General features: G+C 46.4%; 1 protein-coding gene across 2 annotated transcripts in view; it reads right to left on the bottom strand.

Annotated features, from left to right (window-relative positions):
• Positions 1-27,866, bottom strand: part of PDZD2 (PDZ domain containing 2) — a 295,568-nt gene that overhangs the window by 238,702 nt on the left and 29,000 nt on the right. Inside the window, exon 1 of one of the 2 annotated variants that reach the window (XM_081131388.1) lies at positions 6,189-6,280. The exons of the other annotated variant lie outside the window; for it this stretch is intronic. The gene's annotated coding sequence lies outside the window, so the exon portion shown is untranslated. Of the gene's footprint in view, positions 1-6,188; positions 6,281-27,866 lie in introns of those variants that run through there. 2 annotated transcript variants of the gene reach the window in all.

The following is a 27,866-nucleotide window of genomic DNA, read 5'->3' as shown; positions in this document are numbered from 1 at the left end:
CCAACAGGAATCAGGGTCTCCACTGGAGCAGTGTTTTGCCTGATTGGCGCTTCGCTTCCAAGCCCGTTCTGCCTGAACTGGAGCTGATTTAATAAACTGCCTCTCTGCTTAAACCAGTTGAAGTGGATTCTGTTGTGTGCAGCTAAAATTCTCCACTGATAACAGAGGTCCTGGAGGTAGGGATGGAATCTCATTCTCTATCACCATCTAGCAGTGTCGGGCACATCCCCCATCCACCTGCCAGACTGAATTTAAGCAATATTGCTTTAAGCATTACTGGAGGTGCTCCATCAATTATGCTAAATAAATGAACAAATGGAAGGAGAAGCCAGACTGCAAATGGTTAACCTCTCCAATCACCTTTCTTCCAGTGATCATTAAAACATGTTACTTACTTGTCCTCTAAGTCTTCTCACTAATTAGAGAAGACGTCTACACAGGAGTGTTGCTTCCCATAGTGATTCTTGATGTTCCTCTATAATATGGGTGATGTTTTCTTTGCTAAAACTGAATAATAGTGGGTTTTTCCCAATACATATAGAACATTTATTTTGTACATGGAATTTTGTCAGCTTCAAGTTTTTACTCAAAGTTTTTAAAGCTCTGGCACCTGCTACTGTTTTGTCAGCAAGTACAGCAGATGAAAAAATAATTGGGCAAGTAAGCAAATATTACAGCAAAAACTCAAAACTGTTAGTCTGCTGAGTTCAACAATTTCCCCCTCCATGAGCCCATTTTACTCACTGGGATGTGAGATTCCACACTTACACAGCATCCTATTTTCTGCCACTAAAGTTCTTGGTTCATATAATGGAATCTAACAATTTGACATTTTATTGACTAGACACCACTGACTCACAAAATCTTGGCCACCTGACATTTTTGAGAATTGCAGTTCTTGGTTCCCATCACCATGCAATCCTGCTATGCTGTGCCTCCCCCCCCCCCCCAATTCAGTGTTGAAGCCCTACCCCCCAGTACTCAGAATGTGACTGTATTTGGAGATATGACCTTTAAGGAAATGATTTAGTTAAAATGAGGCCCTTAGAGTGGTCCCTAAGCCTTATAAGAAAGAAGAAATATGCCCGGCATCCTTATAAGAAGAAGAAATTTGGACGTGTAAACAGACACCAGGGGCCTGCACACTCAGAGGAAAGACCATGCAGGGAGGGCACAGACGGAAGTCATCTGCAAGCCAAGGAGAGCGGCGTCAGGAGAAACCAAACCTGCCTCAGGCTGATCTTGAACCACTAGCCTCCAGAGCAGTGAGGAAATAAAGTCCTGCTGTTTAGGCCACCCAGTCTACGGTAGGTGTCTTATCAGGGCAGGCCTAGCAAGAGAATGCGCCTTCCTTACAGCTCCCTAGCCTCAAATCAGCGCTTGCAGACACCTGGAACATGAACTGGAGCTTCTGGCTGCCAACCTTTCTTCTCTGAGGCCCTCTCCTGCCTCAGTCTGTCCTCTGTCCCCAGGCTGGGGAGGCGGAGGGACAAATCATGACTGTGCTCTGGATGTCCTCTACGTATCCACAGATCCCTGACTGCAGTCCCATCAGAAAGCCATCCTTTATACTCTGTAATGTGCCCTCCTTCCCATTCTCTTTTATAGCACAGATTCATTGGAAAAAGTGACCTTTAGATTCCACTAATGTGACTGAATTACACAGAGGAGCTGACAGCACCAGGCCCCTCGGGAAGGCCGGGAGGCGAATTAGGAGGGGAAGAGGCCCACAAGAAGGAGATGGGAAGGGCCCGGGACAAACTGTCTACCTCAAAATTGCCTCTGGCCTTCTGTTGGCTCCGGACCCCTGCCAGAGACAACAGCTTCTAGGGATGAGAGAGCATCTTAAAAGGGACTCTGGGTGGTTAAGCCCCTGGTAGGTGGAGGCACTCCGGCCTTACCCCGCCAGGCGCCCTCCCAGATGCCCACCAGCGGCCGGTGCACAGCTGCTCTGAATTAGTGCCCAGAGCTGTGCTGTGTGACTGGGGACAGGCGGGGCAGGGGGGCCTGGCTCTGACTCCAGCCAGGCCCCTGGGAGCAGCATGTGGGAGAGCTGGGGGGGGGGGTGTTCCTCCGGCGAAACCACATGGCATCTCTCTCTGCAGTCAGTGGAAATGAATGTGGCGATAGCTTTGGAAGGTGGACTGGGCAAGACTTGAATGCTGAGGGGTAAGGGGTAAGGAGGAGGGCCAAGGAGGAGCAAGGGTCACTCAAGTGCTGGCTCCAGTGGCGGGCACACCATGAGGTGGCTCTCCGGCAGCAGGGACTCCAGGAGGAGTAGGTTTGGAGATGACTGTGGCTTTCAGTAATGGCAATTATTGTGCTATAATAAATATATTTATGTATTGCTTTCTCCAGTTAGACTTACATTCTGAGAGTGGAGGCGGCGTTTTCGGCACTTCTATGTACTCCAGGCTCAAGTGGGGAGCGTTCATTCAGCACTATTGTAACAAACATCACCGAGGGCCACCCCATGCCCAGGACTGTCTCAAGGACTGCACTAGCCCTAGAATCACAAAGGCCAGACACACAGCTAGCACTTGATACGTGTTTATTATCTCCTGGGTAAAAACTTTAAAGGGTGGCGCATTAACTACATTTTTTAATTTTTCTATTCTTGATGCTCTGGCATCTGGGACTTGCTGACTTGAGAGAGACTATCCCCAGGGCTGTAGATTCTCATGGATAGCAAAACAACCCGTGCACAACACCCCTTTCATATGCAGAGCAACCAATCCAGAGTCCACGTTCCCAACTATCTCCTTTTGTTCCCTGCCCTCATCACCCCAGGACCTAATCACTGCAATTGTTCCAGGCAACCTGGGCCAGTCCTTACACCTTGAAGCTCTTGAACTTATTCAAATTAGTCAGTCCTAAGGCTGCTTACCCCACACCTCACCCATTCCTTCCAGAGAAAATCACAATAAAGACTTAGACCCACCTTTCCCTTTGCTCTCCTTCTTTCTGCCTCCTGATCCACCCTGGTGCTTCCCCAGGTGGCCCTGCACTGTGTGCCTCCTGTCTCCAGGGATCTGTGCATATAAACTTCCATCACGACAGTCATTTCTGTGTCTGCATCTCTTATCATACATAATTAAAACAAATCCGGGTACATTTTTAAACAGATGGTTAAATGTGAATCAGCATTCAGTAACTATAAATTCACAACCGATCCTTTCTAAGCAGTGTAAAGTACATCTTCTTCAAAAGACAGAAGAGAGGGGTTAGTTCTATCTCTCATTATGTCCAACATGAATGGAAGTGGGAGAGGCAGCTAGTTTGGGGAGATGTGCCAAATCCATATGTAGGTAGACCCCAATCTAATGTGGGCAAGAATGAAGGGCAAAGAAAGACGGGAAGAATGGCTTCCACCACATGACCTGCAGAGCTCTGCACAGGCTGGGAGAACAGAACACAGGTGGTCAGTTAACACCAGCTGCATCATAGCCAAGAATCTTCCTTTCCAGGAGTTACTTTATTCAAGCCATGCAAACCCACAAAACAAGGTGTAGGAAGCATCCCTTTTATGATGTTTATTTCTTAATGGTAGCATCAGAAACTCCCATTGATCCAGAAAGATGACACGAGATCATGAATACATAAAGCATACCACACAACACCTGGTATCAAGTGAACCCTCGAAAAATTATAGTTGTTATTGCGGCTGTTCTTGGCAATCGCTAAAACAAATTCTCTAAGTGGCTTTTCTAGTAAACAATATTTAGATGACCAATGATCACAAAGACAATAAAATGAAATTCAACCTTATGACTGGGCTGCACATAATTCCATGTTCCTTTGATGCCTTGATGATTCTGAATACACTTTAAGATCTCACCCAGCTTCCAAAATATTATGAATAACATCAACTGCCCCTGTATCTTACTGATCATAAAATATATCTTGATCATATTTGGATGTACACGAGGTAATTCCATGGAGATGCTGGGGGATCACAGACTCGCTGGACCAGGAAGAAGGGTGACTTACTTATGGGGCACACTTGCAGAGCTATGACCTTCCCAGGTATGTCAGGTATATGTATTGGAAATAAAGTAGCACATTCTTCATGTTTGTCTAGAGAGATTTTATATGCCTAGACAGATGAACCCAGACACAGCAATGCACAACTCAAAGGAATTCTGCCAACTCCACTTTCTCAGTTTTAAGCTCCAGATATGGGAGCTAAGTGCCAATAAACATGAACCCTCCAGAGGCAAGAAGGAGCACACTCTTTCCTGGGGTGGGGGGGTGAGGTTGAAAATCAGGGACCCTTAACCACCAGTTTCCATTCCCACAAGACCTCCGAAAGCATCTCCTTCCTCCTCCACCACACTATTTCCCTCTCTGGGGTCTTTAGACATCCCCCCTCCACCTACCAGAATATTAACTTAAGCATTTTCAGACTGATAATTCAAACAACAGGCAACAGCAAGGGCCATGGAAGCTTAAACACGTGGAGCCCATGAACACGCTGTCAGGAATTACTTGAGCAGCAGCACAGGCCTCAGCCAGAATTGGCACCTGAGGCTACCTGACCAACAGCTCTGCTTTGGTCCTGGCTGGCTACCCTTGACCCAGGCAACCTCCCTTGGCAAAGCCCACTGAGTTGAGCCTGGGGGTATTAACCCATTTCAACCACCAATGCCTGTTCACAGGGAAATACAGATTCAACAGTATATTCAAATCCTCTTCTGGTGCTTGTCTTAAGTCACTGCCAGGAGAAACACCAACTGAAGAAAGGATACCAAGGTGTATAAGAACCTGACCTTGACTTCAATTATCTAATAGCCTAATTAGGAATAATTAGTATGTAAAGATAATTAACAATGCATGGCAGTATCTAACGGTAGAAACTCCCTCAGCCTAAGTTATAGAAATCCAGAAACTAGGGCCGTCAAGCAAAGCTTGTGGGAGGAGGCAGACCTTGAAGGCCAGGCAAGTTGCAGGCAACCACTGAGAAGGCAATGAGCCCTGCAAATGGGGGCAGGTGGGAAAACACATGGCAAGTTTAGAGACTAATTAATACACCTGTCTCCCTTCCGGTAAGAGCATGGCATGGTCAGACCTAGAATTAGAATAAATCTACTCCTCGGTCCAACACAGACATGACCAATACACTGTAGCCCTGAGCCTTGACGTGGTTTCAGGATCCTCCTCAACATTGTGCTCTAGGAAGCCACTAGGAGTCCATCAGAGTTAGTACTCGTATTCCACACCATTTCACTCTCCCTGAGAGAGGATGGGTGAGGAATTCTGGGGCTGGATGTGGCCAGATCAGAGTCAGGATGGTTTCCTGGAGATAAGAAGCAAAGAGGGTTCATCATGCTGGTCACATCTCACTCCTGGAACCAGAGGAGGTTTGATATTGAGGGACAGTTAGGCTGACACTTTTGCAGCCATGAAGGCTCTCTGGGCATCATTACTGCTGAGGGGACCCCAGACTCCAAATCCTTCCAAATTCTGCCAAGGGGGCCTTGTAGTAGCTTATTCCCAAAGATGGGCACTTCAGTTCCCTCCCTTTCTGTGCACACATGCACTCCCCTATTGAGTAAGTCTCTACCTCCATCCTGTTGGATCTAAGCTACTCCGTGACCAAGAGTATCTAAGCTACTCCGTGACTACTTCAGTCAACAAGACACGGCAGAGTGTGGCTGTTCCAGGCCTGTCCTGGCCTTTAAGAGGGTTAGCAATTTCTGCCTCCTCTCTCTCGGGGTCCTGGAACCAGAACCGTCAGATAAGAAATCTGGCAACCTGGCAAGAGACACATAGAGAGACCAGATGGAGAGGAAGAAGCCCTGGGACTATAGCAGAGAAGGAGAGAGAGAGGCCCAGCCATCCATCCCAGGGCCCCAGAGGACCCTAGCCTTCCAACACTTCACTGACAAGGTTCTGACACAAGAGTAAAGCCTTCCTGGACCCTCCAGACCAGCCCAACCACTGAATCCCACTGAGGAACCCCAGTCCACGTGGAGCAGAAAATTGCCCAACTAAATTCTGCTCAAAATTCCTGGCTCAAAGAATCACAATCGAATGATTGCTCTTGTAAGCCACTAGGTGGGGAATGGACTGTGCCGCAGCAATAGATAACCAGGGTTGTCTTGCATAGGTCCCCTTCACAGGCACCTGCAAGTGCTTCTCGGGCCTCCTGGTTTTCGGGCTGATCCCTGCAAGCCCCTGGACCTTACCGTGTCCAAGACAAGTCAGGGCCCTGCAGTCCGGAGCAAGATGCCACGCTGATCACTCCCAGCCTTGCCTCAGCTCACTGCACACTTTCTCCTTCAAGTCACCACGTACAGTTCCTGAAGAACACAAGTTAATCACTGACTTCAGACTCAAAGGTTCCAAGTGTTGTCTATTTGTTGTTCCTTCTCTAAAGGACACAAAGGGCAGACCTGTCTTTCTGAGGCTGGTGCCTCTGAGAACTGCAGCCGGTGCTTGGGCGGCGGACTGAAGAGGTTCAGATCCACCAAGGAAAGCCTGTGGGCCAGCTGCAGATGCCCCTCACCTGCTCCAGCCACGGGTAATAACAGATGGGCTGCACCTGGCCTCCTGGAGCTCAATGTGGCCCGAAAGCTCACAGTGTCCACCAGCTCGTTTGGCAGAGGACAACACACAGGCTTGAAGATGAGATGTGGCTTGTTCATGGTCAAAGGCTTTCAGCTGTAGCCAGATCCCAGGCCCCGGGTCATGGTCCAGGAATGACCCACTCCTTGCCCGTACTCATAGCATCGGGGTGAGGCCGTTAGCCCCAAGGAAACACTTTTGCTGCACACCCTCTGGTTTGTGTGCGGCCTCAGCACCATCCTTTAAACCACTCCTGGTTTCAGGCGTGTCCATAGTCAAGCACAGCTTGCTTCTGCTTGAGACTCTCTCCAAGAGCTCAAGGAAAACTGCACCCCAGGCAAGAGCCAAAAGACCTTCTTTTTTTTACTCTCCTTCCCACCCCGCAGCGCGCGCGCGCACACACACACACACACACACACGAGTATCTCTGGGGACAGTACACTTTCTGGTTTAGTAGTGTGTGTGTACATCATCTGCTCTTTAATTAGGATGCATTGCCTATTCTGGTGCAAAGCCACAGGGTTGAACCCTGCTGATTCCTGTTTCAGCCAAAAGGGCAAACTCAGATCCCTCTACCCAGATTCACCTGCTGATGGACATCCTGAAAGCCTTCAGGGAAGGGAGGGAGGGCAAGTGGGGGTAAGGCTGGGAACACAGAAACACATCCTATTAATAATTTTGTTCTGTCACGTTGACATCCTGGGTTTGTTTATCTGATAGACTGATTGATTGATTGTTTTTCAAACACAGAGTGTGCAGAGAGAATCCTGTGAAAAATTCAGGAAGATATAAACCCATAGCAGCTTGGCATAGGTTTTTCACATTGGCTTCTTTAAAAGGGAAGACTAAAACATCGAGGGAAAGAAGAGCCATCAGCTGTTTAATAGCAGTGCAAGTTAAGAATGGTTCTCCATTGCAAGACTTATTTCCCCCAATCACTATATACTTTCTTTAAAAGCAAAAGAAGTGGTACATGTAAAAGTTAACAGAGTAAATCCTGAGAGTTCTCATCAAAAGAAAAACATTTTTCTTTTCTTTTTTGTATCTATATGAGCTGACAGATGTTAACTATACTTATTGCAGTAATCATTTCACAATATACATAAGTCAGTCAAATCAGTATGCTGTACATCTTAAATGTATACAGTGCTACGTGTCAATGATACCTCAGTAAAAGGAGGGAGAGCAAAATAGTTAAAATGTTCTAGGTCTTATTACTGCCTAAACGCTCATGATTTTAAAAGATGGAATGGAGCTTGGCTGGTGATGCTCAGTGGTTGAGCACCGACCCATGCACCCAGAGGTTGACAGTTGAATTCCTGGTCAGGGCACACGCCTGGGTTGCGGGCTCGATCCCCAGTGGGGGCCATGTGGAAGGCAGTCGATCGATGTTCCTCTTTCATGGATGTTTCTCTCTCTCTCTCCCTCTCCCTCCCTCCCTCCTTTAAACATATAAAAATATGTTTAAAATAAAAACATATTTTAAAAAAGAAGATGGAATGGAATGAGTGCAGTTATTCCTATAGCTTCTTGGAAAACATGGTGGAATCCCTATTATCATTTTATCATAATCATTTAGAAATAATCAGGGAAAGTTACTAAGGCCATCAGGACACGAGTTTAGAAAATGAAGGTTGGAAGAAAAAGATCCAAGCTGAAGGCTTCCCTCAATGTCTCATCAAAGAAGCATGAGGTTAGGTCAGAGCTGTAGGTGACCCCCAATGGCCTTGACATGCTGTCGGGAGAAAGCCCAGACATAGGCGCACCATGGTGCACGGTTCTCGTGGAGTGCTTCTTGTTCCCCTGACTCCATCAGCGCACACCCTGTACATGGCAGCCCAACATTACAGATAATGATTTTCAGATATAGTATTTCCTCTATGACAAAACAGAAGCAACAATTTTGCCTTAAAAATAGATTTGGGGGCGCAGAAGTTAGTTGAGAAATAATAAACAGAATCCAAGCCCAGAACAGCCAAAGAAAAACACATGCCCCTGGTCCTGCCACGTGGCCCCTCCCCTAGGACACCAGCTTCCCATGGGCCAGTTATGGTTTGGACCAGATGCCGTAAATGAGGGGTATGCAGTGACTGCCGCTGTCCCCCACCATCTACCCCATGATGTGCAATTTTAATTCATAATTGTGGGTAAGTTATATCTGTGCTCACAGTGGGACAGGGAGGGGACATGGGGGGCCAGGGACTTAGATAAATAGGTTGCAAAAGATACAGTGAAAAATGCCAGACCAAAATTGAAGAGATTGAACTTGGTTGGTTCAAACTGTCTGAGCATGCCCTTCCCTGCACCCAGCCTGGTATCATTATATCCCTCTGAGAACTGAGAACAAGGGCCACCATGAGCTGCCATCATTCCCAGATACATGAAGACAAATGGGTGATGTTTCTCTTCTAAATATGAAAATTCTCTTCTAAAAACAAAAAACGTTGTGATGTTTGGAGAGTGTATTAGCCAGCCCAGGCTGCCATAACAAATACCAGACTGGTGGCTTAAACAACAGAAATGTATGTTCTCACAGTTCTGGAGGCTGAAAGCCCAAGATTAAGGACGACAACCTAGAAGACACTTGGCCTGCAGAAGCCACCTTCTCACTGTGTCCTCACATGGCCTTTCTCTATGTACTCTTGGAAAGAGAGATCCCTGGTGTCTCTTCCTCTGCTCGTGAAGGACACCGGTCCTATCAGATTAGGTTCCCTCCCTTATTACTTCATTTCATTTTAATCAACTCTTTCAAGACCCTATTTCCAAGTTGCCACATTAGGGGTGAGGGCTTCAACACACGAATTTGGGGGTACATGATTCAGTCCATAACAGAAGGTTTCTTTTTAGGTCTGGGAAGCAAATGATGGGCTTATTTTGCTTTTAAAGAAATCTGCCTTCTGCCCGGGCTCTCTTACAGCTCGCTCCTGCGCCCTCTCAGGAGGCTCCTCTTCGCTCCCCACACGTCCCCCTGATGAAGGCCCTTGCCTGCCATGCAAACTCACCGGCTGGCCCTTCTAACTGCTGCCCATGGCAGTCCTGCTCCTTGGAACTGACTCCTCACTTTTCCCAGACATAGCCTGGTCAAATCCCGTCCCACTGCCCGCTAAACCTCTTCTTTATTTAGAAATTAAGGTGATTTCTGACCATGTTACCCTACATGCTTTGTCTATAAGGAGGCTCAGAGGCAAAACTGCATCTGACCACTAGTAATGTATGCAGGACCATATGGCACACATCTTACCTACCCTTTTCACTCACTCATTCACTCACTCATTCGACACATATTTATCGAACATCTATTGAATGCTATCATTAATGCAGCTGTGTGGGATCCATCAGTGAACAAAACAGGTGAAGAATCCTTCCTTCATAGAGCTCACCTTCCTCCTGTCCATATTTTTCCTTTGCCTTGATTTCATCTGTTTTTAAAACATTTATTATCCTGTGCCTATTTAAATCATATTGTACCTGCAAATATTTCCAATTTTATATTGTATAAATCTATAATCTGTTTATACTGAATAGTTTTTGCAAGCATTCATTTACTTTAACAACAAATTGGTAGGGCCATTGTAAGGAAAAAGTCGATGATATGTATAAAATCCCAGGCACATTGTAAGGGCTCAAGACAACGTAGCTTTCTATCTTTTTAAATCCCAGATACTCTTAAAGATCAACCGCAAATCCCCTCTCTCCAAAAGTGTTTAATGGTGCCAGAAAAATGTCAGGATTTTCTCTTCTTTTACTGTCTCCTTAGTACATGTTCATCCACCATATAGTTTTCCACCTTATTATATTCTTCCATATATTACTTTCTAGTTCTTTCCTGTATGCAAAAACAGGCTTTCTTGGGAATAAATTGCAAACTCATTAATGTATATCCTTAACCCACACAATATAATTTAGGTTTACATAGAGAAGTGGTGTATGAACATTGTTCTCGAACATTCTCTCCCGCTTTCTCACTTCCTATTTTATTTTTAAAATCTGGTCCTCTTTAAAAAACAGTACGTGGTTCCTTAATTGGGGTCAGGGCAGTTCTTCTGCTAGAACATCCATCATTTAACGTGGGGGAAAAAGCAGTACCTCAAACAAAAGAAACATTTCATGTAATTAAGAGTAAAGGACATGAATGTCGCAGTGAGTTCTATAATAGGAAAAATCTGCAGTCAAACATTTGAGAAAAAGAACAGTTGGGCAAATCCATTGTGGTGCATCATTGGAAGGAGTATTACGCATTCACTTAAAAAAACACACTTGAAGGCTCTTTAATGACATGGAAAGATGCACACAATGTGTGGTTAGGTGGGGGGAGCAGTATTCGAAACTGTAGAGATGTGCTCAATTCTGTAAATACTCTATATACAGATCTACAAACACATCGGAAACAAGACTGAAAAGAAATGTCTTGAAAATAACAGTATCTATGGGTGGTGAAATTATTGACGAAAATTTACTTCATGTTTATACAGGTATTTCTTTTACAATCAGAAAAAAGGAACACACACTGTATTGAAAACTGAAGTTAAAGAACTTCAAGGCATCCCTTTAGGGATGGGCGCTGCTTTGGGGAATGTGAGCACTGCCAGCTATCCTGTGTGTGTGGGGTCAGGCCCTCGCCCTGGTCCTAGGGTTCAGAAAGTATCTCTTTAAGTAATAAGGGCTGCATTTCTCTTAGAGCACCCTGTAATTTAGGCTTTCCCAAAAATCCAATGGATGCTCTTCACAACTAAGGAAAAAGCTTCTCTGGAAATACACACTTCCGTTCAGAAAGGATGGAGCCCACTGCTATCCCACATATGGGTGGGGCTGAGAAGGCCAGCTGGTGGCAGTGGTCATGTCCTAAGGAGAACAGGGAGGGCCACCCATCTGAAATAAAGCGAATGTGAGGGCACAGGCTGTCCTTCCTCAGCTCCCCTCCCCTGTCCCAGTAGCCTAAGAAGAGAATCCATAGCTGCTCTTTGAGATCTAGCCTCATTCCTCTAGCCAGTATCCATGTTGGTATTTTTAACAAGGCATAAAACTTGCAATTCTATTAAAAACACATGTCTCTTGTTTCAAAGCATGGTTAGCGACAGCCACTGATATTCAGTAAACACACCATCAGCCAGAGGAACATGCTCATTGAACTCCAAGTCTCAAACTCTGAGTATTATAATTTTACAAAGAAACACAGGATCTTCTGTGTTTAATAAATTAACTGGAATAAATTTTGAAATAATCTGTTGGGCCTTCTCCAGCGACTGTTCAATCTGCTTGAAAACAACGTTTCTCAAAGAGAAGACAGAAGATCAGTAGCGCATTTTTGAAGAGTGGGAAAAGGGGAGAAAAGAGACGGCTAATAAGCTAGAGTGAAAAGTGGAATCCGGGAGTTGGGAAGCTAGGTCAGCTCCTAGATTTATTGTCAGCCAACACGTGTCAATGAAAAGTCCCACTTCAAAGAAGGGTTTTGCTTAGACACTGCACGGACGGAATGGTCGGGTCCCTGCAAAATTCATGTGCTGAAGCCCTAACCCCAATGTGATGGTACTTGGAGGTAGGGCCTTTGGGAGGTAATGAGGGTTAGATCAGGTATTGAAGGAACCAATGCCCTTATAAAAGAAGGAAGAGACAGGAGGTACCTCTGTCTTTCTCCCCTCATGCACAAAGGAAAGGCCATGTGAGGACGTAAGGAGAAGATGGCTGTCTGCAAACCTGGAAGAGAGCCCTCACTAGGCACCGAATCTGCTGGCACCCTGATCTTAGACATCCCAGCCTCCAGAACTGTGAGAAATGAATGCTGGGTAAGTGGCCTCATTTATGGTATTTTTTTATGGCAACCTGAGCTGACTAAGAGAGACACCTTTAAAATAAGGGAAGATTTGAATTTGCTGCACTCTAAAGTTCATTCATTGATGAGGGCCTTGGGCCTTGCCATTAGACAAACTGGGCTTCAAATTCGATTCCCCACTTAACAGCTTAACTTGTCTAAGACTTGCATTTCCTATCTGTATAATAGGGAAAACAGGGATGTCTCCTTCATGGGATTGCTTGAAAATTAATGAGACCAAAACAAGGCCACTAAGAGAGGGCTTGGCATGTAGTACTCCTTAACTCTTACCCTCTCGCTACTCCTAGTAATGCTGTGATAAAGTCCATGAGAAAGTTAATGTGAAAAACATATAAGCCAAGGTTAGGATGGGGAGAGACAGATAACCAGCAGCTAGTCACGGAGAACTGACTGTGTGTCCGGGCTGGAGTTTCTGTAGGAACACAGGCCATGTGGCCGCTGGGAAGGCAGTTCTGTACACACACGTTGCCAGGCACTTAATCGCTTCCCCAAATCCTGATGTTGGGGAGGAGGGGGAAAACGGGAGGGAACCTCCAGATCAGATATTTTAGGCTCCAGGAAAGGAGACAGAAAGCTTTATTTATCTGGGCTCCCCAGCTTGCTAATTAACTTAGGACTGGAAACTATTCTCATGTGTCAGCGCCTGCACGTCTTCTCATTATTAGAAGAACATCTGCTCCTTATGTCCATGGTTTCCAAATGTGAGAGAGGGCGAGCGTTGGGTTCCCAGATGCAACTGTGACATCAAAGCTGCCTCGGGCACTGGTGGTCCTGCATGGGGAGATTAGAACAGGTACTGGTTTTCTAAGTAAGCCAGGAAGAAGGCTTTCATCTTGGGGGCTTCAGGAGGGATGGTGAGCAGAAGACATCTGTGTGTGCACCAGAAGGCTGCCATTGAGCTGGTGAAGAGGAAACGCTCCACGTCAGCTCTGCCCCTTTTCCATGTATCCCTGGGCGCAGTCACTGGGCAAATATTTATAAAGGATGTACTGTGTGCTCAGTACTAGGTCTGTACCACTTTTCCAAGGGCCGGGGACTCCAGGCTCAGATGGCAGGGGCCTCTGGCATAAGAAGCATATCAGTCTCAGAGGCAGCCTGTGTGTGACCTGGCTACTGTGTCCCAAGGCCAGAGGGACTGGGAGCCTATAGCCCTGTAGCCCCCCTGGGAGACAGGAGACCAACCTGAGAGCATATCTTCCTCCTTCCCTTTTCTCCAACCAACCTAAGGTGACCAACCATCCAGGTCTGCCAAGGTCTGCAGTGTTTCCTGGGATGTGGGACAATCCTGGCAAACTAGGATGAGCTGATCACCGTGCTCATGTCCCCTCCCCTATCCCTTCTCCCCTCCTTGGCTGGACAATGGGTTCACCCTTCCCTGATATATAGCAGCTTAAAAAAAAATTTTTTTTGCGGGGGGCTTAGTTTCCTTATCTATAAAATGGGGAGAACATAAAATTCCCCTTCCCAGGGATGTTGGGGATATTGTCAGGGCTTTACAGTGAAGGCAGCTACCCTGGTTTAAATAAAGTACACAGAAAAATGGGGCCAGTGGCCATCTGAGTAAAAGGACTGACAGCTGGAGGTGGGGGGGGCAAAGAGCAGCAGGAACATAGGAAGGAAACAAGGGTAGGGGGATCAAAGCAAGGTCTTCAAATCCGAGATTTCCAACCATTGGAAACATCTGTTTAACTCATGGGCCTCCAGATCCTCCCCCTCCCGGTCTACCAGGCCTTTCCTTTCCAAGCTTGGCCTCCACCTTTCTCTGTTTCCTCCTTTCTGCTGAAAGGCCCCACCATCCACTCCGGCCCAAGCCCCAAGTCAGGCATCATCTCTGCTCTCTCCGTCTCCTCCTCACCCCGAGAGGAGCTCACCCGCTGCCTCCGTGTGGCGTCTTCCTCCCAGCCTGCCGCACGCATCCCCTCCACGTCCACTGCCTCTGCCTGCTGGCCTTTGGGCCAAATCACTTCCCCGCTGCGACAGACTCTCGCCTCCAGTCTGTCCCCCTCCGACTGGCCTCCACTCAGAAGTCAAAGTGCTGATCCTCAAAATCCTTCCAAGACGCCCAAGGTTGGGGGGTTACATTCAGACTTGTTCATGTATCACCCCGCCTTCTTTCTAATCTGGCAGTTCTGAGCCCTCCAGATGACGTCCTTCACCCCTCACTCTTCACCCTCAGTTTTAGCCATAATGAATCACGTGTGGTCTGTGGTTTCCTGGACACTTCATGCTGTGTGACGCCTCCATGCCTTCAAAATTCAGCTCAAAAATGGCTTTCTGTGGGAAGCATCCCTAACCACCACCCACCTTCTAGGCTGCTTTGCATTTCGATGCCCTCTCTCTGCCCCAGGCCTCTCTACCATTGCTCCTACCACAGTCCAGGGCATTGACTTGTCTGTCTGCCCTTCCAGAATATAAACCCTCTGAAGGGGGGACCTCACATCACTTTGCTGCCCATCCCTAGTGGCAGGCCAGTGCTTGGAGCACACTAGGCACTTACAAATATCAGTGAATGGATCAGTGAAAACAGCAACCTGTGCCTACAACACAGTACCAAAGCCCAAAGCCAGGGGATGTTCAGGAGCAGGTCTTCTCTATTGAGAGAATAGAAAATTCTCCAAGCCCAGATAAATTATCCTTCTACCATCCCAGCCCTGGGACAAACCAGGGTGGGAGGAAGGATGGGACAGCAAGCAGCTTGGGCTCTGAAGGCAGAGGACCCAGGACTGCTCTCGGTCTCTGCAGGTGGTCTTTGTGTCACCCTGGGCCACCTGCTGAATCTCCTGGGCTCCTCCTTTATCATACAGGGATCATAATAACCCACACTGCCTTTGTGGTTGTGAGGAGTAAATGAAATGACCTATGCAAAGTGGTCAGCACTCGGCACACACAGAGGGCTGAGCCGGCCCCCTTCCTTTCAATGTTTCCAAAACAAGGTCTGAGCCTAATAAAATCTACGATCCCAACACACACACAGCTCCTGCTGGTGAGACACAATCTAAAGAAACAGGGAAGGAGGCAAAGACTTGCTTCCAGGCTGTAAACCTGGAGGTGCTGGGCACGGCACAGAGCACCCTAACAGGGTTCAAAGGTCTTCAGGCTCCTTGACTTGGAACAGAGAAATCTCAGAGGCCTCTCATCACCCCAGAGGCAGCTCACAGGGGCTCCATCCATGCCAGTGTCCCCCTCCTCCTGCCCATGGGGTGGTGCCAGAGGAATAGATCAGGAGATAGGACAGGCTCTTTCCCACCTTCCCCACCTTGAGGATCACCATCTTCTGCAAAGAAAAACAGAAGAAAGTCTGAAAGAGAATACAAAGAAATGTTAACAGTGATTACCTCCAGGGGCAAGAGTTCAGGTGATTGTTTTATCTTCTCAATACTCTATTTTCTAAACTTTATCAATGAATTGCTTCATAGTCTGCAAACACTGACAATGCCTGTGTTATACTTAATAAAGGACCCATTTCCCTGAGACCCAGCAGAGTTATGCCCCTGTGAACACAATTGCACTGTAATATCCAGTCTTGTTCTGGATGCTCCTGGGACCATCAAGCAGGATCACTCTGGCCCCTGAGAGGTGAGCTGAATAAAGACCTTCCCCAACACAGGGTGTAGGCTGACTCAGGAGACCCACACTTGCCTCTCTGGTCAGAGCTTGTGGGTAAAAAGAGCCCAGAACTGGGGACAAATCACGAGGAAGGGAGAGGTTGAGGCTAATACACTTCACAGTACAAGTTTCTAAGGGAAATGTACCTCTTGTTGAAAGAAAGCAGTGAGAGAAACGCTGCAACTTGCCAGAGCCCCTTAAACTTAGTCTCCTAAGAGAATCCCCTTTGCTGCACATGGGCTTTGTCTGCTCATTCATTCACTCACTCACCCCCTCATTCATCAGTCACTCACTGAGCCCCTCTGGGTGCCAGGCCTTGTGTCTCTGGGGAAGTATGATTACCTAAGACTGTCTTCCCACTATCACCATCACCACCGCCACTCAAGAGGAAATCTTAAGGAATAATAGTAGTTGGGCATTGTTTTGCTCAGGAATGTGGAAATAAAATGAAGGACAAGGAGAGATAAGACATCTGGCAGGAGAGAAGGGCTCTGGAGAAGACAATGAGAAGATGTCTCATTGCACTGAAATCTTCAGTAAAATTCACACCCTTCACCAATTTCTTTTGACGTTAGATTGGGCAGGATCTCACGATGGGAGGCAGCTGAAAGCAAAGGATGACCAAAGAGGCCCAACAAGTCCCTATTGCACCCAAATAAAAAGACACTATGCTTGCCCTCAAAGAGCTCAAGGTCCCTGCAGAGACACGGGCACCTTGGGTGATGTATGCCAAGGGAGTGTCCAGGGCCTCCAGCACAACATTTAAGGGGCTTCAAAAAACCCAGTACTCAAGACTAATTAAGTGTTTTATAAAATCAAAATTAGTGCAAAAAAGCATGATGAAAAAATGTCAATTTTCCAATAAAGACAAGATCTGTGGACAGGGCTGGGACAGGTGAAGGTGAGTGAGGCTGAGTCATGTAAGACAAGGTCAGATTTTGTCTTTATTTCCAAATGTTGATATTTAGTTCAAGGTAGATTTTTTGCATTACATTTATTTTTTTTTTAAATATTGCATTAAAATATCACTTCTCTTGATTAATGCATATGTTGGTGCTCTTTCATTCTGTGTCTAAGGGAAGGGCCTCACCCTCCTCACCTTAGCCCGGCCCAAGGTAGCACCTGGGAAGGAGGGAACCAACTTGGCCTAAGAGGCCAGAGAATGCTTCTCTGAGCACCCAGCATTCAAGGTGGATTCTGAAGAATAAATGGAATCTATTGTATGCAAAAATAAAATAAAATAACATAACAAAACATAAAATAAAATAAAGGCACTCTAGCTGGAGGGCACAGCCTGGGCAGGCATGTGGAAGAGCAGGGGTGCTTGGGGAAAGGGCCACCAGAGCACGTGATAGAAGTGCCCAGTCTCTTTCATCTTACAGGTAAGACAGCAGGATGGACCAGGTGACCACTGAGTCATTTGGCATTTAAGGAGCAAATCCTACATGCTGGATACTGTAGAGTCGAAAATACAAGAAAATGCAAAAGACATACCCTTGCCCTTTATGAGCTCACGTCAGCCAAGACACCCTATGTCACTTCTGGCTTTTCACATTCTACGAGCATTGTTTTTGTTTTTAACATTTTAAATGTTACCATCATTATGAAAGCATTGTTTAGGAGTTGCCCACCTAGTCCTTAAAAACAATATTTAATCCGATGCAGTTATGTGGTTTTGATTTGGTTTCAAAATGGGCCTTCCTAGGCAAGACCCTGTCTGCTCCTCTGATGAGCCTGGGCAGCAGGCTGGAGTTAGCTTTTGCATCTCTGAATCTGACACTCAGAGCACGTAAGCAACTTCCTCAAAGTTTTCTGACCATAAGGGCCACAGTGGGACCAGCATCCAGGTCTCCTGAACGCCTGTCCCTTCACTGATTTGTGTGGGAGGAATGAGCTAGCAACCTGGAGAGCAATTTCTCTGCAGTTCCATATGGACTTTGCTAAGAAAGCAATTCCCGGCTTCTGAGCTCTCTGCTGGGGGTTGTAAAAGAATGGCCAGGCCCAAAGCTTCATCAGTGAAGGAAACGGAAAAAAACGCACACAAAAAACCTCACACCAAAAGCCCACTCGGCCCACTCTCCCCCACCCCTACTGGAGCAACCATTAACTCCACAGCAGACCCCTGCCATCCGCATCCTCTCAACCAGGGCTTTCACTTGCACACCAAGCCCCCTGCTAGACCCAAAGCTGCCCCTTCCCACCCTGAAATTAAGAAAAATCAAAGCTGTCAAACCTGAGCCAAGCAGGGCCTGGAGAACAGCAGCATTCCAGGCTGGAAAGGGTGCCACCCCAGCAGCGGCCTGGGGGAAAGGCCTGGGGAAAATGCTGCCTCCCTTGGCCTGGACGTAAGCGGCACATCCTGAAGGCCTGGGGGGGCGGCTGGTGATTATGTGGATGAAATCACTGGATCCTGCTCAGCATCACAGCTCCTCTCAGCCAGGCTGGATGTAGGAAATGGGCCTGCTGGAAATGTCATCATGCTGAGCCCTCACAGAAGGTCCACGTGCCTCACAGGGGAGGTGGGCAACTGGGCTGAGGGCAGGCACAGGCCTCAGTGTCCTGGCTGCCGTGAGCTGGTCCAGAAGCCCAACAAACCCAGGCAGAAGGGTGTCAGAGCTATGGACCCACAGGGCTGTCCAAAATGCAGTGAAGGGCAGGAAACCAAGTCAGGCCTGAGCCCAATCCCCTCTTTGGCGCCACCCTGAGCACTTCCCCCAAGCCCTTAGACTTGCCTACACTTCTTTACTGATTTGTATTGTCATTGTCATCATTGCCACCACCACAGGTAGCATTTACTGAGCGTAGTGGGCTAGACTGTGGCCCCCAAAAGATATGTCCACATCCCAACCACGGACACCTGTGAGTGTTACCTCATTCGGTAAAACATTGGGTCTTTGCAGGTGTGATTAAGGATCTTGAGAAGAGGCACGTACCCTGAATTATCTGGGTGGGCCCTAAAATGTAATCTCACACATCCTTACAATTGCAAGGCAGGGGGAGATTAGACCAGGACACACAGAGAAGACACAGAAGAGAGGAGGAAGCAATGGGACCACGAGAGCAGAGACTGGAGTGATGCCACCCAGCCAGAAGGTGTACAGCCACCAGAGCTACAAGAAGCAAGCGAAGATTCTCCCCCAGTGCCTTCTGAGGCAGCCCAGGCCTGCCAACACTTTGAGTTTGGACATCTGGCCTCCAGAATTGGGAGAAAATAAATATCTGTTGTTTTAAGGCACCCAATTGTTATGGCAGCCCCAGGAAAGGAATGTCCTGGGCACCATTCCACCACCATTATCCCAGGTAGCACTGCACTAAGCATACCCCAAGCCTCTACTGCCACATCCCAGGCACTGGGCAGTGTGTTAGGCACTTTGCAAGGTGGTCAGCAACTCTATGAGTTATTTCCATTTAACAAATGAGCAAACTGGAGCGTCATGATATTAGAGCTTGCCAGCGTCGTTTGGGACCCAGCAGAAACACAACCCCATCCGACTGCTCTTTCCAGCTGGGAGACCACAGATGCTCTCACAGCATCTTACTTCACTGCAGCCACCTCAGGAATCTGCACACAGGAGTCGAACTCATTTCTGATCCCAAATGATATTTTTACCAGAGTTATCTCTGACGCTTGGCTCTCTTCAAAAGTCAGGGGATGACTAAGTGTGGGGCCGTGGGACAGCGTTTCAAATGACCTGAGCGACATTCTGATGAGTTTGCCAGCACCTAAATAAATAGTTCAGACGGGCCTGTAGAAATTTCCCGATCTCCTTTCTAAGGATGGACTTTGAAGCCAAGACCCCACCAAGAGACGCCTCTGCACTGACTACTGGAACTTTTGCCCTCCTTTGGAAGAGATGAAGATGAACTAGATGCACAAGGAGAGAACATCATCACCTTCCAGAAGTCTCCCTGCCCAGAGAGCAGAGCACCAGAGAAGAACCCCTAACCTGTAGCTTCAGGGAGGAGAAGGGAGGTGCTCCACTCGGGATACAATCAACCACGACAGGGCTCAGCAGAATTCAGCAGAAGGGGTGGGGCTGTAGGACTAAATTTCACAGCATTACGTTTAATTGGTTTTATTAGACACACCACATGCATGGTGAGGGCTGGCTGGCCCGACCCACAGTTTCGCTTGTACAGCAACATACCTCATATGGGATGTGGCTGCATCTAGAAATGGGTCTAGACAAGTCCATCCTGAATCCCACAGATGCTGGGCCATGCGCTCCCAGGCCCCGGCCAGTCCACACACAGGATCTGCTGCCTGGGTAATCGGAAATGCTAATTACCCCAGGGAGGCCTGTCAACTCAACAGAAACTGCTGAGAGAGTAGCTCTGCCTTGCTGTGACCCAGCTAACTACCCCTGCTCTGCTCAGAGGAAACCTCATTCCCTAAAGCAGAGCAAATATTACCCCAACTTTGCAGTATATTCATTTAATCTACACTGAGAAAAGAAAGGGGGGGCCTGAGAGGTAATCACCGCCTCCTCCCTCGGAGTGGTTCCCCGAGGAGTGAGAAGACAGTCTGCTAGTCAGTCCCTGGATGTCCCAGCACTCAGCATGCGGCCTGCTCAGTACATCCAGCACCAGCCCCAGTCACCTGGCCAGGAAAAGGGGTCCAGAGGCTCAGCACCCAATCCCTCGGGTTTGGCTACAAGGTTGGGGAGGGGCAGGGGCGAGGAGAATAAGGGGCATTAGGAAGCACGGGCTATTAGGGCTGTTAGCGAGCCTAAGGTTCTGGCATGTTCTACGGAGATCAACTAATTCAATGGCAGCCGATCCCATGAGAAGGGGGGCAGCCCTGCCAATCTCTTTACTATCTCCCCAGGGGAACTGTCTAGTCTCACCAGGGCCTTTGCTTACATGGGTCCCCAGTTCCTATTTGCAGCTCCCAGATCGAAAGAGCTCTGATAAGTGAGTTTGTTTTGTAAAGCACTTGACAATAAAACTGCCTGATCTGAACTGTCTTGAGGTCATTTGGAGTCTTTCTTCATCCTACTCTTGTAAATTCCTATATTTTCCTCCCGAAATATGAATTCATTTGATTTCGAGGTGCTACTCCAAACCCCAGCGGAAAAGGTACATAACAGATTATACGCATGGCGACCTTTCTAAAGACCCATAACAGAGCTGAGGGCTCAGCACCTGCGGCCCAGAGGGGCCCCGTGAGGAAGCGCTGATGTGCACCTGCAGGCCGAGCACGCTCCTGCGTCTCCGGCCAGACTCCGCCCTCACCTCCTGGGCGCCTTCACTGATGGGTCTGATCTTGCTGGGATCTCCAGCATCGGAAGGCTTTCTTGAAACTGGCTGACTTAGTGTGGACTTGCTGATGAATTTCTTGTTCATTGTAAGTGTGTGTGTATGGTTTTGTCTATTTTTATGTCTCAAATGAATTCCCAAATGATCTCTGGGATCTAATGACCTGTGTGGGTTCCCTTCAGCCTCAATGCACCACGTCCAAACCCTGCCCATGGCAGGTGTGCGTGGACTCACAGCCCAGATTCCAGAACCCTGCAACCGCAGGCAGGAGAAGACTAGGAAAGTCTAAACACAGGAAGAAATTTCAACGAGGTGACAGATTACAAAGTTAATATATGAAAATTGTTAGTTTTAATATATACAAAGATAACTATTTGAAAAATCCAATGGAAACCAGTATCCCATTTTCAATAGAAACTAAGAATAATTTTTTAAACTTTGATATATTAATATTCAATAAGAAACATGGCTGACCATTAGAGGATAACTTTAAAATTATTGATAAAGAAATATTGTTAGGTTTTTTGGGGTATAATAATGGTATTATGGCTATATAGTTAGAGTATCTTTACTTTTGTGTATGTTCAAAATTCTATATTTTAAAGTTTTTTTTAAAAAAATCTATTGAGGGACTAGAAGAATATTTTAAGTTAAGGGAAAAGCCTCACTTGCTTTTAGACAAAGAGATTCAATGATTTTTCCCCCCCTCAAAATTAATCTATAAATTCAATGTGAACCCAATTAAAATACCCACAAGGAGCACTTTTAGAAAGTTCCTCTGGAAAAATAAACATATAATAGCTAGGAAAATTATGAAAGAGGTGAGGGAGTTAGGGCAGAGAAAGCTTGGTCTTACAAGCATTTGAACTTATTATGATGCTACAGTAACTAAAACTAAATTGTAATGAAGAACAAAAGACAGGGCAACGGTGCAAAATAAAATCCCAGGAATAGGCTCAAGTGCCAGGCACTAGCCAAGATGTTGAAAAATCAGTACCCAACAGAACAAAAATTCTAAATTTTAAATAAGTAAATGAATAAGAAAAGTAATGTAGTGATGTGTTGCAGAGAAAATCTAGCAAGACAGTGAGCTAAAGAGTGATGTGGGTGACACTGGAGTTGAGACCCGAAGAACTGGCCATGACAAAGATCTAGGAGAAGCCTGTTCCAGACAAAGAGAAAAGGAAAAGCAAAAACCCCTGAGGTTGAAATGAGCTTCAAGTGTTCAAGAGACAGAGAGAAGATCGTGGATGACAGGAAAGGAGGCCAGGAAGACAAGCAGGGTCAGAGGAGCCTGGGTTTTAATCTAATTGAAATGGAAAGCCCTTGGAGGGTTTTAGTCTGCATATATGATCTGAGGAGCATTTTTAACAATTTACTCTGCCTACTATGTAGGGAGAGGACTCTACAAATACAATAACAGAAATGCAGTTCCAGTTTTCCCCAGCAATGGTCTACCCCAAAGGTAATGCTGGTGGAAACCAGGTGGAAACGGTGGAAGTGTTCACCAGTGGTCTGATCTGACAGAGTGCCAGCCTGCTGATGGGTTAAGAGTTAAGAAAGAACCATCGAAGGAACCAAGGATTACGCCCAGTGTTTTAGCCTGAGTCACCGGGGAGATGATGGTGCGCATAACTGAGGAGAAAATGAGCAGGAGCAGGTTTGGCAGTGACGGCAGGAAATCAAGGGCTCTATTAGCACGTCTGCCTATCACCGGAGATACGCATCAGACGTCCAGGAAGAGCAGGCGGCAGGCAGGTGGCTGCCACATGAGGATGGAGCTCAGAGCAAAATAATTTCCAAAGGGGTAAAAACAATTATTTAAATATTGGTGCATGTCCATAGACTATGGCCCTTCAGCACTCTTGTTGGGAGTGTAAACTTGTACAGCCTTTCTTAGGGACAATATAGCAGTGTTTATCGAATTTACAATGCATGTTTCCTTTGTTCCAGTAATCCTGCTATCTGTATTAAGTTATCCAACAGGTACACATGGAAGAAACTGTATGTGCAAGGATGTACACTGCAGACTCACTGCACATAAAAATTAAAAACAAGCAGTGTATCTCCACAGAGGATAAATAAATGATCAGTGTCCACACAATGGACTACTTTGCAGGTGATATACCAAAGGTGAAGGAAACCTTCATGAGCTGGTATCAAACTATCTCCAAGACACATAGCGTGAAAAACCTCTAAGTGCAGAACCTCTTGTGTTTCACTATCCTTCCGGGTAAATATGTGTATATTAATATTAATGTATAAAGGCTCTCGGTTCATTGTTTTAATCATCCTACACTGTTTGAATTTCATAAGCATGCATATATTTTCCATTAACACCAAAAAGTTTTATCTGAACAGTGAAGTTCTCAGTCCCTGTTTGTTTTCTCTATACTTTGGTGTATACTTTTTAAAAAGCAACCTAAGACGTGTTATTAGAAAAAAGGACTACTTCGAAGAATATGGCCCCGCATCCTACCTAAGACTGCAGACAAATCACTCTAAACAGCATGAAAATCTTAGGACTTTGTTGCTAATTCTTTTTCTTCCCTCCTGATGTACTAACCTGAGATTTTGTACCTTCAGGCTCTGTTGGAAGCAGCCTGTACCCAAACCAAAGCTGTAAAAGTTGCAGGAGCTACAGATGCCAAAGAAGGTGTTTAATGAGCAAGCTTAAGGGTCGATGCAAACTGCTCAAGGAAACCAGATGGTAGGGGTCAGGCAGGAGATCGCTTCAAAGAGATCAAGTCTGGGCGCTGGTCACGTCCGGAGAAAGAGAAAGGACTCCCATCTGATCTGGAGGGAGGGTCTCGTGGGACTCCCGCAGCTGGTGTGCACACTCCCGCACGAGCAGAAGGGGTCTGTCTGCAGCGGCTCCTGGATGGGGAGCCAGGGGCAGGTCAGGAGGAGTAAAGGATTCAAAGGAGGACGGCGGCATGTGGTGAAAGTGGAATGTCCAGGCCTGTGTGAAACCCTCCTGTGGGACTTTTGAGGCTTAGCTGCTCTGAAATCCCCAAATGTCCGAACCATGTACATGTGTTATACACACACACACACATGGCCTAAAGACTGACAATGTGCTAGCTCTAGTCAACCATGGAGGAGGAGAGTAAAAACACAGAGTTCAATGAAATGGTTATTAAGAATTTTAAATGGAGAAGGAAAGGACCCAATTAGCCCTTATTTTGACATTTCTCAACCTTTAAAAATCACACACCTTATTTAAATACAAAGTTAAGAGTGTCAGAGCTGAGTCTTATTTGTTGTAATAAAGCCTTGCTTTTAATAGGAATTCCACCTCTCCCAATGAAATACCGTATGGGGAGCCAGGCTGTGGGTCACTGAGACCCCGCCAGGGAGCAGTCTGCCCCGACTGTGGACACCACACCTTGGCAGAGATACACTCGGTAGCAGTGGCCTTGCAGACGCTAACTTAGTGCCCACAGACACGAGAGCATCCCCTTCGGAGGCTGACCCCTCTCATGCCGAGTCCAACCACTGAGCCTCAGCCTGAGCCTGAGCGGCGCCCCCTCCTCTCAGCCCTACAGGAAAGGCGACAGCTGCTTCGGCCCATCTTTTCTCCCTCACTCTCACCTCCTCTGCCTTCGCCAGTCCCAGTTCCTTTAAACTGTCCTCTGGGGTCTAATTTTCCAACCGTATGATTATCTCCGTGGGTCTGAGAGAGAAGAATGTGGTGTTCCCAAAAAAATTATACCCTTTCTTTGGTCCTCTCTTCCGTATTTTCTGCCCCATAAAGGGATCTAAACCACGCTACTACAATATATTTACTTGGAGTAAGCACCTCTCCCGCAGTCCTTTTAAACTTACCATCACCTTCTAGGGAGAAACTGTAGCTCAGGGGAGCTGGGTTTTCCAAATGGTGTTTCTATCTTCACCCAAAGCATCAGACGCCCTGAGAGCAGCAGAGGAGTCACAAGGAGGGCACCGGGCTACAATGTGACCAGTTACCGAGTGGGAGAGAGATAAGGCGCCCCAGGCCGAGGTTACAGGAGACAGGGTTGTCCCAATGCCAAATGGCTGAAGCTTACCCGCACTGTCCCAGGGCCAGAACACAGGGACCCAAGTTTAACGAAGTCAAAATGATCGGGAGAGGAGAAAAGAAAACTCATACTCCTTGATTCTGAGAAGTTGCTGAAATCAGCTAATAAATATCTTTTTAAAATGTCTAATTTTCGGTAAAGTTTTTATCATAAAGACTAACTTTGGGAAAGAGTTTTATAGTTTTGAAAAATTTTTCCCGTAGCATTTTGTGATCCAACAAGGTAGGAAAGACAAGTGGAGATAGGGAGATAGATGAACACACATATATATTATATATACATTATACATCACACATTATATATTATACATTATATATTAATTATATATTATGCATATATTTTATACTACATGAGGAACATGAGGCTCAGAGAGTTTCGGTTTTTGGGTTTTTTTTTACTTTATTGAATTTATAGGGGTTACATTGGTTAATAAAATTATATAGGTTTCAGATGTATAATTCTATAATGCATCATCTGTATATTATATTGTGTGTTCACCGCCCTAAGTCAAGTTTCCTTCCATCACCATTTATCCCTCCTATACCCTTCTCCCGCCCCCCTTTCCCTCTGGTAATCACCATACTGTTGTCCGAGTCTATGAGGTGCTTTTATTTTGGGGGGGGGGGTTGTTTTTTCTTAATTCCTTCATCTTTTCCACCAGCCCTGGAGTTTGGTTTCTTGGAGGCATAAAATGAATAGAGGCATACCTCGTTTTATTGCACCTCACCTTACTGGACTTCACAGATGTTGCGTTTTTACAAATGGAAAGCAAGACCCACCACCAGCAAAAAGATTACGGCTCGCTTTATTGCGGTGCTCTGGCACGGGACCCGCGATATCTCTGAGGTATGCCTGTAAATAGAAGTCCCTGGATTCACACCCAAGCCGGATAACAAGTCCTGTGAAAATTCTATGACAGCTAAGATAGCAAATGAGTCAATACCATCTGCTGTTCACAGCCCAAGATGACAGATGACAGTCAAGTTTTAGTTGTTATGAGAGAGGAAAAGTGCACTCCCTTTATGAGAACCCCACAATCAACGCAATTCACTCCGTCTTCCTTTTTTAATGCCCTGAGCTAAGATACTCTGATATTAAACAGAGTTGTTACTAAGTGCACTGTGGTATCCTGGATGGGTTCCTGGCACAGACAAAGGCCATTAGTGCAATCTGAATAAAGTGTGGGTTTTAGTTAATAGAAACGTGCACCATGGTTACGTAAGATGTTAACAATACGGGAAACAGGGTGGAGGGTATATGGGAACTCTTACTACTTTGGCAGCTTCTCTGTTCATCTAAAATTATTCCAGAATTAAAAGTTCATTAAATAGGTAAGTATTGATAAACCAATAGTCTTAAACCTTAAATGTTTATCACATGTTAAAGGAAGGAAAGCAGTAAATTTCCACCCAAGTGGTAGCTCCATATTGAGAAGCCCTTAGCGATAATCTGGCAATGGTATCCGTTTATGGCAAAGGCAAATTCACTTACATGTATGGAGGTAATTATTTTGCAGGTTTTGACCTGGAGGGCAAAAAGACGGGGAAATCCTGGGAAAGAGTTCAGAGTTGGCCAATTCCCCAAACAGACGTCAACTATTGTCTAAGAAGCCAAGATGGGCTAGAGAAGCCCAAGCTGGGCCAGTCGCCACTGTGCGTCTCTCCAAACTGCAGGAGACAAACTGCCAGACCGGGCACAGGCTCCCTGAGCCCACAGCAGGAGGTATTTACAAACCCAGCAGGGCCTGGCGCCTGGTCAGGGCTTTCAAGGACAAGCCGGCAGTGTGTGTTTGCAGAGAGCAGCAGCGTAATTAAGCGCGCACGTCCAGATGAGAAGCCTGGCAGGCCCCGGCTGCAGAGCCACGGGCATGCTCCTGTCTGCCTGTGTGTGTGCAGCACCGAGGCCTGGCCCCAGAAAAAAACAGTATGCGGGGCAATTCCAGGCAGCACAGGAAGACTGATTTTCCCGAGGCTGACATGTATGAAGAATATTTTTAAAAATAGGTTTTCTAAGAGCAAAGTTCCTCCCAATCCTCAGGGGGCTGAATCCACAGCCAGCTCACTCTACCTTCTGTTAGCAGTTAGTCTGGGAGGTTTTATTTGAATATTGTACTATTCTGAGTTCCTCTCTGATGACATGAATGGGTAGAAGCCTTTCTCTTGTATTGTCTCCAAAGCAAAGTTTTGCAATATACAATAATAATATATATAATATATAATAATATGGCAGATTCCCAATATCTGTTCTGTTCCTTCAATCTGATGAGAACCTTGGCTGTGATGAGAAGCTGGGGTTACCAACAGGCTGTCCCCTAGGATCCAGGCAAATTTTGGTGACAGGCAGCCAGTGGAGGGTGTTTTCCTCTCCAGGCTTGCCCCTCCATTTAGCTTTTCCATGACACCTACTCCAACTCTGAATGAATAAATGAATGGGGACTTGACAAGTCCTCTCAATCATTTCAGGAATGCAAAGCACAACATAAACATAAAATACATAACATAATTCCATGTCACTTATCTAAGAAAGATACTGTGGAAGATATA

This window comes from Miniopterus schreibersii (genome assembly GCF_964146895.1).
Source record: "Miniopterus schreibersii genome assembly, chromosome: 3".
In the NCBI taxonomy this organism is placed as follows: Eukaryota; Metazoa; Chordata; class Mammalia; order Chiroptera; family Miniopteridae; genus Miniopterus; species Miniopterus schreibersii.
Note: the sequence above shows the minus strand (reverse complement) of the source record. Positions and strands in the feature narration are given on the sequence as shown.